The sequence below is a fragment of the Pantherophis guttatus genome, chromosome 1 (genome assembly GCF_059756535.1).
Source record: "Pantherophis guttatus breed Tessera chromosome 1, ASM5975653v1, whole genome shotgun sequence".
Classification (NCBI taxonomy): domain Eukaryota; kingdom Metazoa; phylum Chordata; class Lepidosauria; order Squamata; family Colubridae; genus Pantherophis; species Pantherophis guttatus.
Window position 1 is genome coordinate 198,638,356 of NC_142063.1, and position 16,243 is coordinate 198,654,598.

Sequence of the window (16,243 nt, forward strand, 5' to 3'; positions counted from 1 at the left end):
TTCTCGAAAACATGACTTGTAATTACTTTCCAAATCTACATGGCAGACTTCTTGCTGTTATTGTTCTCCTGAAACTGCTCTCATTAAACTGAATCTTCAGCCAAAGAACCTTAGTTATGACAAATCAGTCTGTTTCTGTATCTTGTTTGAATGTGTTTGCTCATAAATCTAACCAGTCTCTTTTCACAGAAGTCTGCATATTTGAAGCCATGTGAAAATCTGCATTTAAATTAGTGCCAGGCAGAGAAATTCCCTGGCAATTTTTCTTAACACTCCTCATTCAATTTGATTAAACAGAATTTGTTCTGGAAATTATCTGAAAGAAGAATTCTGGAGGAATTCTCATGTGTGGAATGTGGTCCTCTTGCCTTAATTTAGCTGCTAAGTAGCCAAGGACTGTGTGTGTGTGTGAAGAGACCATCTTTCATTGAACAAACATTACTCCAACAATCTGCAGCCCTTCTGGCTCTCCATTTAAATCCCCAGGAACGGCATCATAACGGAATTCCTCTTGTGGGGCTTTTTCAATAGACCGCTACTGTCAGAACAAAAGGCAAGCCCTGCCATTGAGAAGCTGTGAAAGCTTTTCTCTGGAAGAAATTTGGAGAAAATGTCCAGCCCATTTCCATTCCAACAAATTTGGTCAAGGATTTTCAGAAAGTAACTTGACCTCAGTTTGAATTTAAATATACACTTCCGGCTATGTCTTCTCAAAATAAACTTTTTAAAATATCTACTTTGTTGAAAATGTACATTCTTAGAGATTTGGGATTTATAGCGGAGCTGGGAACCATGTCGTTACATCTGTGAACAGCATCAAAATGTGTACTTTAAAAAATGCTGTAATAATAAGCATCATCATCCTCATAGCAGCAGTAGCAACATTTGCTCAGTCACATTAAAAATAATGTATTTTATTCTCAGGACCTAATAGAGCATCTCCTTTGCTCTCATCTGGCCCCTTAAAATTGACTAGGCGTTATTAATGAAAGGGCAAATCATCATTCTTAACCCCAGCTCTTTAACCTAGACATCTAGTATCCTGAAGCCCTATAAACAAAATATTTCTTCTGGTTTGGGCCAAAGGGCCAATCTGATATTAAGCAAAGATGACGGATCCCAGTAGATATCAACTCATATTTGAGAATCTGCCAACTGAATTAAAGCCCATTAATTTATCTCATTTCCCATGAGAGATCCAAAATATTCAAATCATCCAAAGCTGGAAATGCTCTGTATGTTGGGTTACGTTGACACAAACTACCGAGGTAGAATTACAGGCCGCCTCTGTCCATGCAGCCAAAACGGCCTGTTGTCTACTTGTGAATCTCTTGTCATCCACTGCCATCCTCATGTTTTGACTTCACGGTTCTAGATTGTGGTTGGAGGGGAACTATTGTAGCCTGAAAGCTCCACAAAGCCCATGAAGTTCTTTGTGGATAGCAATAGCAATAGCACACTTAGATTTACATACCGCTTTACAGTGCTTTACAGCCCTCTCTAAGCAGTTTACAGAGTCATCATATTGCCCCCAACAATCTGGGTCCTCATTTTACCCACCTTGGAAGGATGGAAAGCTGAGTCAACCTTGAGCCTAGTGGGATTTGAACTGCCAAATTGCAGGCAGCCGGCAGTCAGCAGAATTAGCCTGCGGTACTGCACTCTAACCACTGCGCCACTGAGGCCTTCGGAACTCCATTCAAAGTTCCAAAAAGAGAATGGATTGATTTCCTATCATTTTGAGAGTGAAAGTACACAAAGTCAATTGTGCTAGCCTTCAAATGCTCCACCAACAAAAGAGATAGAGACAGAACAATTTAGGCCTACCTATACATGTGCCATTGCTTGATGGTCCTCCATAATCCATACACTCCCTCAAAAATATCAGTCCAGCCCCTGAAAGTTTGCCCACCTGTGATAAAAGAAAAAGAAAGAAGAAAGGAACTGGCTGGCAACATTCAACTGAAGAAAAATGTTGCCCACTTTTCTCTTTCCTTTGACATTAAAAATCTGCATGGAAACCGAACAAGGGTTCAAGGATATAAAATCTTTGCTCCAGATCTCTGTCACTCCAACATTTATTAATTCTCCCACCAACAATAACAATACAAAAAAGGTCATGCCCCCCTTCTATGGCATGTGTTTGCTTTATTTTTGTCTTAGTCCGAGGATTAAATTTGAGACATTGGGCCCCAATCAAAGGAAACTCAATCAAATCCTCAATGGGAGAAAAAGCAAACACTGTCTGTTAAACTGCAAGGGAAGAGAACTAAATGGCCCCAAAGTGTTTGAAACATTTATAATAATTATATTTATGTTTTCATCAGATAGATTAAGGAGCTCTTAAAATGAGGGAGGGGTATTACTATTTGAGTTCCTATGTACTATTAAGTAGATAAGAAAAGCCTGCAGCAGACAAAGACTTACAAGCATGAGAATTATTATTGCTAACAAAATTACTTCAGGCCTATAAAGTAATATAGTTTGTTTATAAATATATAAAACACACACACATCTATGTAAACTATATTACTTTATAGGCCTGATGTACATTTCTGTAGCCATAATAATTCTCATAAAATAATATATATACCCACAGATGTAGTTTCATATCTATAGTGATATAACAGAGTAATTGTAACCTGCCTGAAACACTGAAGAAATCTTGTTTTTTTTTTAAACTGAGCATTTGTCATTCCCAGTTTTCTGTGTATAGTTTCCTGTTCCCCTAATCTTCTCACCACAAATAAATAAGCCCTGTAGCTTACAGTTTTTGCACATGTTGGTTTCTCCTTGATCCTTACAATAATATAAGAAAAGGGATAAAGCTTGAGGATACTTCCTGTCTAGTGTGGAAAATTTGCTAAAGGAGTCACCATGGGAATAAGTTGGATCTTCAGTAAGGTTACTCATCTGTTAATAAGGGGGCACTTTTTAAGTAACAGGGAGATTTATTTATTTATTTATTTAGATTTATATGGCTGGCCATCTCAAATCCATAACTTTGGGAAGCTAATAATATAGACCATGAAATGCTAAATACTATATGTATGCGTGTAAAATGGTGATAATAGTGTTAAAGGTTGCAAATAAATAAATACAAGCCAGTTGTCAACGATGGTCATTGTTATAGATTTGAGATGGGAGTGTATGCTGTAGATATCCTATTAGCAAAGGAATGGCTTTAGGAACTCTTAGGATCCTTTGAGATCCAGTTTTGGTCACCACAGTATAAAAAAGATGTTGAGACTCTAGAAAAAGTGCAGAGGAGAGCAACCAGGATGATTAGGGGACTGGAGACTAAAACATATGAAGAACGGTTACATGAACTGGGCATGGCTAGTCTAGTGAAGAGAAGGACCAGGGGAGACACGATAGCTGTCTTCCAATACTTGAGGGGCTGCCACAGAGAGGAGAGGGTCAAGCTGTTTTCCAAAGCACCTGAAGTCCAGAAAAGGAATAATGGATGGAAAATGACCAAGGAGAAATTCAACCTAGAAATGAGGAGGAACTTTCTGACAGTGAGAACAATCAACCAATGGAACAGCTTGCCTTAGGAAGTTTTGGGAGCTTCATCACTTGAGACTTTCAAGAAAAGATTGGACTGCCATTTGTCAGAAATGGTGTAGAGTCTCCTGCTTGAGTAGGGGGGGTTGGACTAGATGACCTATAAGGTCCCTTCTAACTCTGTTAATCTGTTAATCTGAGATGGCATTGCAAAATTCCAAAACGATATTAAAAGTCATTTAAAAAAAAATGGTAGGAATCTTGTAAGAGCACTACATCTCCTAACATTTCATAATCTGGTAAAAAAAAAAATAGGTGACAAGCTGGATAGCTCGACAGATAGAGTTCTGTAATTTAACACCAGCTGTCTGCAATTACTGTAAGTTCGAATCTTGCCAGGCTCAAGGTTGACTCAGCCTTCCATCCTTTCTAAGGTAGGTAAATTGAGGACCCAGTTTGTGGGGGCAATAAGCTGACTTTGTATAAATATACAAAAGTATGAAGGCTATCGCTTAACGCATTGTAAGCCGCCCTGAGTCTCCGGAGAAGGGCGGCATATACATCAAATTAAAAAAAAAAAAAAACTTTGTGCCCAGTTTTTGTAGTAAGGAAAAGGAAGAAGATGGGAAAACTTTATATATTGCCTAGAGCTCCTGAAGGAAAAAGGTGGGATAACAAACATGTTTTTGAAATCTCACTAGATTTGAGGTCATAATGTCAAATTATTTGAAGACATTATGAGGTATATAACCCAATTTAAAATCACTTTTCCTTTGGACTTCTGAAGCACCAGCTATGCTCTATGCTTGGCCTCCTGGTTCTAAACCTATTACAGCTGCTAATAAGAATGAGGAAAATATGCTTTCCCTTCTAGGGGGACCTATCTATATAAATAAAAAATGAACGGAAAAAGATGGTTCATGTCTTCTCTGCCTTTTTAAAGTTCTCAAGTAAGATTAGTAATCTGTGGCAATTGTTTAAAGGATGAATGTTTTAAGTAGCCAGGTTGTCCATCAATCCTATATAACTATGTTAAGATAACCTTGTTCCAATCTATCCCACCCTTCCTTGCATCTGGAATCCAGATGTAATGCTGATGATGTGCAATCCCTGACTGCTGATGCAACTATTTAGCAGTGGGAACATGACACACAAGGAAAATGACGTTCATAAATAACCTGCCATCTTTGAGAGATTAAATGGAAGCATACATGTTACCTCTGGCCTCACGTCTTTTACAAAGGTGGTTAGGCATGACAGCAAATGGAGATAAATTCATAAGGAGGGCAAGTTCAAAAATCAATTCCACTTCTTACAGATCATTATGAAATGCATCAGGAGAGGATTGGTATGTAGAATAAATTGATTAGTCCCGAGAGATGGTGAGCTGCTCCATGGCAAACCGAACCAAAATCAAACACAAGACATGAAAAATGCACCTTGGAAACAATGCATAGGCACTTTTTGCAACATGTGGTGTGTCATGACACTGCAATTGTACCTCATCTTTGTGTTGACAGCCATGATCTCAAGTTTACCATTAAAATTCTGATTTTGATTTTTTGATAAATACGTGGGCTGACAATTTCTATTATAAATATGGGTGAATAAACAGTCAGAGAACAAAAACGATAATATTCCTGTTGGGAAATCCAATATTGGGAGCCCAAACAGAGATGACGATTTATAGGTTTCAGGACTTGCCTTTTCCCATAATTGACACTGAAATAACTAACAATAAAAGGAACTATTGTTTTATCTTTCAGAGTCCTTTGGGGATGGGAGTGGGTGGGAAGAATCTTATTCAATCAATCAGAATAGAGCTGGAAGGGACCTTGGAGGTCTTCTAGTCCAACTCCCTGCTCAAGCAGGAGACCATATACCATTTCAGATAAGTGACTGTCCAGTCTTTTCTTAAAAACCTCCAGTAATGAAACCCCTACAACTTCTGAAGGCAAGCTGTTCACTGGTTAATTGTCATCACTTTTAGGAAGTTTCTCCTTAATTCCAGGTTGCTTCTCTCCTTCCATCTATTGATTCTTGTCTTGCCTTCTGGTGCTTTGAAAAATAAGTTGAACCCCCCCCCCTCTTCTTTGTGGCAAACCCTCAAATATTGAAAAAATGCCATCATGTCACCCCTAGTCCTTCTTTTCTCTAGACTGGGCATACCCAATTCCTGCAATCGTTCTTCATATGTTTTAGTCTTCAGGCCTTTAATCATCTTCTTTCACTTTTTCCAAAGTCTCAACATCTTTTTTGTAACGTAGTGAACAAAATTAAATGCAGTACTCCAGGGGTAACTTTACTAAGGCTTTATAAAGTGGTACTAATATTTCATGTGATTTTTATTCTTTGCCTCTGTTTATGCAACCAAGGATTGTGTTAGCTTTTTTGGCCGCTGCCGCACACTACTGATTCATGTTTAAGTGATTATCCACTAGGACTCCAAAGTCCCTCTCACAGTTACTGTTTTTGAGCCAGGTTTTGCCTATTCTGTACTTGTATCTTTGATTTTTCTTGCCTGGGTGTAAAAGCTTGCTTTTCTCCACATTAAATTTCATGTTGTTGGATAGGGCCCATTGTTCAAGTCTGACAATCTTTTTGGATCCTGAGCTTGTCTTTTGGGATGTTGGCTATTCCTGCCAGCTTGGTGTCATCTGAAAATTTGATGACTCCTATTCCCTCATCTAAATCATTTAACCTCTTCAATCAATTGACCTTGGAGAATTTATACAACCCACCTCAACCAAGGCTGCTTGAAAAAAATGAGGAATGAAGCTGAGGCCTGTCTGAAAAAACAAACTGACTGCTGAACTGCAAAAACATTTGTGACAAATGTGACTAAGTTTTATTTGAGAAACTGGCAAGAAGGCAATGAAATTGAATCCTAGACAGCAATTTGAATGGCGTAAAACATTTCAGAGCATGCTTTAAAATCTTTCTTCTCTCAGAGATGGACTGTAATTTCTCCTGCCTCTTCAGTCGCAATTCAAGGGGAAGGTAAAATTATAAAGTGATGCTCCTGTTGCATGATGGTAAAGGTACCATTTTTATTAAAGGGGTTTTTTGTTTGCTTGGGCTATAGTCAATCCTCTCATATATTTTTTTTAAAGCAGCCTTTAAGAAAGTTACAGAAAATGACAACTGAGCTTGGAAGCTAATCAAGGTTGATCCTGATCACTGTTTGGATGAAAGACCACCAGGTTATATCAGAGCTGTAGACTGCATGGGGAATCGGAAAATGTCCCTGGAGAAATCAATGGCAACCCACACTGTTGTCAGAAAATAAGATGGATGTGTCCATAAAAGGCATCATATGTCAACTGAAACTGAAGCCTTTTATTTCAAGAATAATTTGGGGGGGAAATAGGTTCCACATTGAGGTTCTATAAAACAAAAGTCACGTCATGGCTGTGTTCTGAAAATTGACCAAGTTCTATCATTTGTAGAGAGTAAGTAAGATGACCTCGATGAAATTATGCAGGACCCATTGCTTGGGCTAGTGGCCTCCAACCTTTTGGGCACCAGGGATCGGTTCTGTGGAGAGAGGTTTTTCCACAGCCTGGAGTGGGTGTGGTTTCATATGCTGCCTGCATCCCGCGGATGGGGCTTCGCTTGTTTGTGCAGCCCAGTCTCTGGGGTGCCATCCATGGCCCAGTGCTGGTCCACAGACTGGGGATTGGGGACCCCTGGCCTAGGCAAAAGGGACAGAAACATTTTTAAGTCTAAAACAGCCAAATAACATTTGGAAGAGACTCCCTAAGAGGTGCAGGACAATCAGATTTGCAAGATTTTGTTACTATAGCCAGATTCAATAAAGATAGGTCAAATCTTTCCTATGGAGATGATTTTTCTAATCTGGTGACCTGTTGGGGTTGACAACATGTAGAGACCTCCTTATAAAATGTACCCCCTCTTCTTTTTATTCATAACATAGATAGGAAAGTTTGATTTGCTTTTTAGCCACACAAGGCTAGTCAGTTAAGAACTCCCCTGTGCCCACTTTCTCCTTGAGCGTCAGCTGTAAAAGGATATAAAAGGTAAAGGTTCCCCTTGCACATATGTGCTAGTCGTTCCTGACTCTAGAGGGCAATGCTCATCTCCATTTCAAAGCCGAAGAGCCAGCACTGTCCAAAGACATCTCCGTGGTCATGTGGCTGGCATGACTAAACACCAAAGGCACACAGAACGCTGTTACCTTCCCACGAAAGGTGGTCCCTATTTTTCTACTTGCATTTTTTTACGTGCTTTCAAACACAATACATTTAAAATCCTAGTAAAAAACATTTAAAAATTAAAAACATTAAAGACATTAAAACCCATTCACACCATTCATGGCCTGATCTCGCCAGATCGCAAGAGTGAGATCAATGGCCTCAGGCCTGCCGGAAAAGCCAGGTCTTCACTGTTTTTCGGAAGGCCAATAGGGTGGGGATGGTCCAGATCTCAGGAGGTAACTGGTTCCAGAGAGCTGGGGCAGCCACAGAGAAGGCCCTCCCCCGTGGGCCCGCCAGCCGGCATTGTTTAGTTGACGGGACCCAGAGGAGACCAACTCTGTGGGATCTTACCGGTCGCTGGGAGCTATGCGGTAGAAGGCGGTCTCGAAGATAAACTGGCCCTGAACCAGGTAGGGCCTTAAAGGTAATAACCAACACCTTGAATTGTGACCAGAGACCAATAGGGAGCCAGTGCAGCTCGCGGAGAATTGGTGTAATGTGGGTGTACCTAGGTATGGTAAGCTGTAAAAAGCAGTTAATCATTTTAAAGCTCCAATTGCTTTGTCTTCATCTATTTCCACATCTTTCAAATACTGCTTCTTCTGAGGTCAGTGTGTTTGTGTGTGTGTCTGTATCTGTGTGTATCTGCATTAAAATGTAGATATGCATGTGGCTATGCTAAATCCCCCAGCACCTTTGACTTAACCTTAACCTTGACCTGGCAGTCTCTCTCTTGATGTTCTTCTGGGTCTTCATCAGATCTCCTTCTTCCCATTTGTTCAAGTTTGCATGGTCCATCAAAATCTGAGCCTTCTCATCTTTGTGGTCTTCCTATGGTTTCAATGGATCCAGGTCACTCTGGAACCACTAAGTCTTCAATAGCCAAAAGCTGCCCACGTTCATTTCAGGAACTGGGTATGTCTAGTTTAATGAAAAGAAGGACTAGGGGAGACATGATAGCAGTGTTCCAATATCTCAGGGGCTGCCACAAAGAAGAGGGAATCAAGCTATTCTCCAAAGCACCTGAGGGCAGGACAAGAAGCAATGGGTAGAAACTAATCAAGGAGAGAAGCAACCTAGAACTAAGCAGAAATTTCCGGACAGTTAGAACAATTAATCAGTGGAACAACTTGCCTCCAGAAGTTGTGGATGCTCCAACACTGGAAGTTTTTAAGAAGAGATTGGATAACCATTTGTCTGAAGTGGTGTAGGGTTTCCTGCCTAAGCAGGGGGTTGGACTACAAGACCTCCAAGGTCCCTTCCAACTCTGTTATTCTAAATTTTAGTTCACTACTCATTTTTTCTTCCTCACTACAACTGCAACTCTCAATTTCTGTCAGCTCATCAAGCTATTTCCACTTCCTTTCTCTCCTTCCATCCAGTGGTGGGATTCAAATAATTTAACAACCAGTTCTCTACCCTACTGATTTCTTCCAACAACCAGTTCACAAAACTGCTCAGAAAGTTAACAGCCGGTTCTCCCGAAGTGGTGCGAACTGCCTGAATCCAACCACTGCTTCCATCCCATTACAAACTCTGGGGATAGATGGGCAAAAACAAATTAGAGAAAACAAATGAATAAAATCAGGCAGAGATTTATTTCAGAAATAGTATTTAAAGCCAAGTACTAAATCTATGCAAAAATATCCACAGAAGGGGTCAAAATGGCAGCTGCAACCATAACATCAAAACACCACCCCATTTTAAGTTATGTTATGTGTACAAATGCATAGAAAAAAAACAACAGTGGAGCTTCAATCCCATGATCACAGCCACCGTGTTGATATTTGTTTACCCTCCACCTGGAGATGGCCCTGAGTGCGTGGGTGTTGGTGTATGGGGGGAGGCAGAGGTGGGTTTCAGCAGGTTCTGACCAGTTCTGGAGAACCGGTAGCAGAAATTTTGAGTAGTTCAGAGAACCGGTAGTAAAAATTCTGACTGGCCCACCCCCATCTATTGTCTGCCTCCCGAGTCCCAGCTGATCGGGAGGAAATTGGGATTTTCCAGCAACCTTTCCCTGGATTGGGGAGGGAATGGAGACTTTACAGTATCCTTCCCCTGGAGTGGGGTGGGAATGGAGATTTTACATTATCCTTCCCATGCCACGCCCACTAAGCCACGCCCACCAAGCCATGCCACATCCACCAAGCCACACCCACAGAACCAGTAGTAAAAAATTTTGAAACCCACCACTGGGGGGAGGGTATATATCAAAGCTAAGCAAAGCAAATCTTTATTATGGTCATAAACCATCATGTGGGGGTATATAAGATCAATCAATCAAAATTTATTACAATCCAAGACCAAATATTATAAAAGACCAACATACAATATAATAACTCTAAAAAGAAATTTTAAAATTGTGATAAAATCCTAAAGTTATTAGTCAACGTAGTATGGGTGTAGAACCAGATGTTTTCTAACAGCTGTAGCTATTGATAAGAATTTTGCAACCATCTTAGAAGTTTCTGAAGAATGATCCTCCAGGAGAACAATAAAAAAGCTCCTGGTGACAATGGCAAATGAGTTAATAATAATAACTGTATTGTCATTGTATGTGTTTACACAGTATACCCATACAACAAAATTCACTTAACACCCAAAGACCAGGTCAATAACACATATAACAATCCCCAAACACACTCCCACCCACCACAATTCCCCACCCCTAAACCACCCAAACATCCACACAACAGGCCAAGTAATATTGTCCAACAGCTCACTGATGCCCTTTAGTTCATTGTTGAGTGCAATTATAGCTCTGGGATAAAACTATTCAGAAAACATGTGGTCCGAGTTTTAATTGTTCTGTATCTTCTGCCAGAAGGCAACAGTCCAAAATGATTGTAAGCAAGATGGGATGAGTCTCTGAGAATGTTATGCAACTTTCTCAAACAGCGAGATTCAAAGATGTCATCCAGGGCTGGTGGCTGGAGTCCGATGATATTCTGGGCAGTTTTAATGATTCTCTGTAGAGCTTTTTTGTCTGCTACAGACCTGCTCCCATACCATGCAAGAATGCCGTATGTCAGGATACTCTCAATGGTGCTGTGATAGTAGGATAGTAGGACAGAAGTAGATGCTGAGTTAGATTTATCTTCCTGAGTTATTAACAATAGGAAATATTAAATTTGATCACCATTGGACATTTTAATAGGACATGTGAGAGAGATTCTACCTCTCAGTCTGAACAAATTTGGCATTCATACGAGAGGCTTATATATCTACTGGTTGTCGCCCTAATAAGTAGCGTCCCAATTCAGGAGAAAGCAAACAGTCCCTTATTTACTATATAGGTCAGTGATGGTGAACCTATGGCATGCGTGCCAGAGATGGCACATAGGGCATGCAGGGGGCACGGGTGCATGCACAGGGGGCAGGGCACATGCGCAGGCGCCGCACATGCATTGCATTTTGGGGGTTCACGCACACGTGCGCCTGTGCTTTAGGCACTCAGTCCAGAAAAAGTTAGCCATCACTGATATAAGTATAAAATAGTAGCAAATTCCATGGATGACAGTCCTAGAATACCATGACCAACAAGGGATCCACTGCACATAATGGACTGCAAACTTCTACTTTTTCTCAGCCTGGAAACAACAGGGGATGCCCCAAAACAAAGAGAAAGATTGCTAAATAAATATGAAAGTATGTCCATGAAAAGGATTTTGGAAAACGCCTTTTTTGAATTTGTTACCTATGTTGTTGTCATTTTTTTTAAGGTCAGTTAAAATATTTAATGCTGCGGAGAGGAAAGATTATGATAGACATGAAGGAAAGTCTCACTTTGTCCAATAGTTCCATGAAAAAAAACATATATGTATTTTTTTAATGTAAAGTTGCTTTTTGTAGTTTAGTTTAGTTTAGTTTAGTTTATTTGATTTATATACTGCCTACTCCCGAAGGACTCAGGGCGGTGAACAGCCACAAGATAAAAAAACATAAATACAAAATTTAAAAACAGAATAAAACCGAATTAAACAATTTGGCCGAAGACAGATTTAAAACACCCCAATGAATTAAGAACGAATTAAAATTTGCATTTTAAAAAGGGAAAAAGGGAAAAATTAGGCCAGGCCAGCCTGATGGAATTCTAAAGCCAGGTCTTCTAAAGACAGCCGTGAATCCAGGAGGATGCCCAAGTTGTGAGCCCTCTCCGTGGGGGACAGCGATTCGCCCCCAATAGTCAGTGATGGCACCAACTGACTATATCAGGACGTCGGAAACCACAGCCACTCGGTCTTGGATGGGTTGAGTCGGAGCCTGTTCCTCCCCATCCAGATCCGCACGGCCTCCAGGCACCAGAACATCACTTCAAGGGCATTGTTGGGGTGGTCCGGGGTGGAGATGTACAGCTGAGTATCGTCAGCGTACTAATGGTACTTCACCCCGAAACCATGGATGATCTTGCCCAGCGGCTTTACATAAATGTTGAACAGAAGGGGCGAGAGGACCGACCCTTATGGCACCCCACATATGAAGCGCCTCGGGGTCGACCTCTGCCCCCCTGCCAACACAAACTGCAACCGATCGGAGAGAAAGGAGGAGAACCACTGCAACACAGTGCCCCCCACCCCTAACTTTTCCAACCGGTGCAGCATGATACCATGGTCGATGGTATCAAAAGCCACTGAGAGATCTAATAGGACCAGGACAGAGGAGCAACCTCTGTCCTGAGCCCTCCAGAGATCATCAACCAACGCGACCAATGCCGTTTCCATGCTGTACCCAGACCTGAAGCCCGACTGGAACGGATCCAGATACACCGTTTCATCCAGGTGCTGGGGGAGCTGTCGCACAACCACACTCTCAACAACCTTCACCACAAAGTGAAGGTTGGAGACCGGACGATAATTAGACAACACTGCCGGGTCCAGGGAAGGCTTCTTGAGGAGAGGCCTCACCACCGCCTCTTTCAAGGCGGTGGGGAAGTCACCCTCACTCAATGAAGCATTTATAATCCCCTGAAGTCACCTCCCGAGAAGCCAGCACTAACCAGGAGGGACACGGGTCCAACAAACATGTTGTCCCATTCAGTCTACCCAGAATCCTGTCCACGTTGTCAGGAGTCACAGGATCAAACTCATCCCAGATAACATTCTCAAGACCTGCCTCAGTCATCCCCCCTGAAACTACCCAGTCGGAGTCCAGACCTTCCCGAATCTGAGTGATTTTGTCATGCAGATACTGTACAAAGTCCTCAGCTCTACCCTCCAAGGGGTCCTTCCGCACTCCCTGGTGGAGCAAGGAGTGGGTCACCCTAAACAGGGCGGCCGGGCGGTTCTCTGATGATGCAATAAGAGCAGCAAAATAATTACACTTTGCTGCTTTTATCGCCACTAGGTAATTCTTAATATGAGATCTTACCAGTGTCAGGTCAGATTCAGAAAGACTGGCCCTCCAACTACTCTCTAGGTGTCTTTTCTGGTGCTTCATCTGCCTTAGCTCCTAAGTGAACCAAGGAGCCAGATGAGATCGGCACCGGGTCAGAGGCCGCAAAGGCACGACCTGATCCAGAGCTCCAGCGGCCACCCTGTCCCAGGCAGCCACTAGGTCTCCAGTCGAGGCGTGAGCCAGAACCTCAGGGAATGGCCCAAGCTCCATCTGGAACCTGTCAGGCTCCATCAGGCGCCTGGGGTGGAACCATCTTACCGGCTCCGCCTCCCTGCGGCAAGGTGCAGCGGTTGTAATTGTCAGAATGACACATCCAGAAGGTCTTGTGAGAAATGTCTTTCTCTTTCATATGAATGTCAGGGATGGGAAGGGGCAGGAAAGGGTTGCTAGGTGATAGAAGAAGCAGAAATTTTATGGTTTCAGCCCCCTTTCCCAAACCATAGAATGTCACATCACTGAAATGCACGCTCAGTTTCCAAAATCCGGGATCGTGTGCCTTTGTCTCAACATTCTAAAACAAATGTTTAAATTCAGATGGACTCTACTTGGGCACAGCTGGAGTTTATATGAATCAGCTTATGGCTTCAGGACCTGGATTTCTTTACACACAGCTCTTTTTCAGTCAATATTTAGTTAAACCTGATCTCAATTTACAATTAGCCAGGAAGTTTAAGGAGAACGTACTTTTGCCTGCCATGTCTATTGTTTGCCTGGTCCTTCTTTCTCATATAGGAGGCTTTTTATTCATCAGTGTTTACTTGGTAATCGAAGCAGTAATAATAACAGTCTTGGCATCAGCGGTTCGGTGTTGCATCTTATACAATTCTCATGAGGTTTCCTTTATTTATCTGGTAGCTATACCCAGAATTCAACATTGAAAGGTAACGTTGATGAGATATTTTACTATCATAGTTATTACCTTTTTATTTTATGTGTATATTTATAACCATTTTTTGGTCAGATGAGCACACTTATTACTACATTTTGTTTATATGGACCCAGTCAAAAATTTATTCAAGCTGTATGATGTAGATTTGGAAGAATCAGATGAACAACAACAAGGTACAGTTATGTGACACATGGGTCTGTGCTCCAATACAGAGTAGAATTTGAATCTGGCCTGTGGTGGGTTTCAAAAATTTTTACTACCGGTTCTGTGGGTGTGGCTTGCTGGGCATAGCATGGTTTGGTGGGTGTGGCTTGGTGAGCATGGCAGGGGAAGGATACTGTAAAATCTCCATTCTGTCCCCAATCCAGGGGAAGGTTACTGCAAAATCCCCATTTCCTCATGATCAGCTGGGACTTGGAAGGCAGAGAATAGATGGGGGCGGGGCCAGTCAGAATTTTTACTACCGGTTCTCCGAACTACTCAAAATTTCCGCTACCGGTTCTCCAGAACTGGTCAGAACCTGCTGAAACCCACCTCTGAATCTGGCACAGGATTAAAAAGTGTGGGATTTTAGCTCACTTGAAGGAGGTCAAGCATCTCTAGCTCACCTTGGCTTCAAGTCAAACTCCCGTAAGGATTCTACTTCCAATATACAGGTTGGGAATTCTGCAAGCTGGAAAAGACAGAACTGGTACCCAAATGGAAAAAAGGAATAAGTTCCAGATCTCTATTCACTGGACTTAAGATATGTATATGTATATGTATATATGCACAAAATTGGAAAAACAACAATATATCAATGGAAGATAATCTGATTAGAAAAGTTTTGGAGTGTGCAGAAATGGACAAACTTACAAAGGAATTACAAGAAAAAGAGGAAACAGAATATAATATAGCATGGGAGAAATGGCATGAATGGTTAGAGGAGAGGGATAAAAGGCAAGAGTAAATGAGAAAGATATAGGAGTGGAAATGCAGTAACAAACTAGAGGAAACAGAAAAGATGCAAATCGTAGGTACGAAATTGTGTACGTTGTTTTCTATATGTATATATGTAAATAAATCAATATTAGAATTTTTAAAAAGATACGTAACCACAAAGAAAGGACAAGATCCATTGTTTCTGAAGCTGTCCACACAAATAACATAGTAGGCATCACTTGCATCAATTTACCTCACTTCCATAATTTACATGTTAATGTCATTTCCATACATATAAGCTCATCACTTCCACAACCAACTGACAATTAGGATGTATAATGTCAATTATGTAATCATGCAAAATGATAAATGGATGCAAATGACATACCATAAATGGCATACATTTGGATTTAACGGACAGATTTAACAGACTTTCTTGCTGCCCCTTCCCCACCCCAATACAAGTACATTGTCCATTAAATCAAAGTTTTATGGTAGTGTTTCGGTGACTTACTTATACAGTTCCTTGGGAGGGAAGAGAAGTAAGATTGAAAGAGAAGTAGTATTAGATTCAGTGACTGATTTGTCCATTGTATGAGATCGTGACATCCCTTTGAATGAGTGACAGGTTTATAGGAGGAAAGTGGAAATATATATAGAGAGAGATGGGGACAGAAGTGGAGATCATTTTCTCTGCAATCATATGGTTCTTTATGAGTGCTTCTACGTGTGATAGAATTCTCTTGCAAAGTGCTGAATGATTTTTTTTTTAATCCTCCCGTGAGTTTGTTTATTCAGCTTCCCACTCCTCTCCTTTCCCATCCTTCCTTCCTTCCTTTGTGGCACAATATATTCTCATCTTTTCTTTTGTCAAAAGACAATATTTTTCAACTGCATGTTTTTACTTAAGTCCTCCTCCCTCGTTCATATATCCCATCTGCAAATCATTTACTCCATGAGCTTCTTTTTTTTCACTATGTAAAATTATAAATAATACCATGTTGTGTCTTCTTCCTGTCTTTTCACCTTGTAAGCAGTAATTCCCCATCCCATCCCAGGATTACTGATAGGAAGGGTTGTGGATGTGGATGTGAGCAGTGTTCCTGGAGATATGGAGGATGGGATGTCAAATGCAGAGAGTGTTTTTTTTTAAAAAAATGATATTGGTAAAGAACTACTGTGAGCTTTCAAACTCTGTAAGCTGTAGACTGCAGTCAATAAACCATGTATCTCAGAAATCCTTGCATTGAATTCTGTAACATTTGGAATTTGTCTTCCCTACATCTTGGTAGAGCATTTGTGTAAATTTCATCTA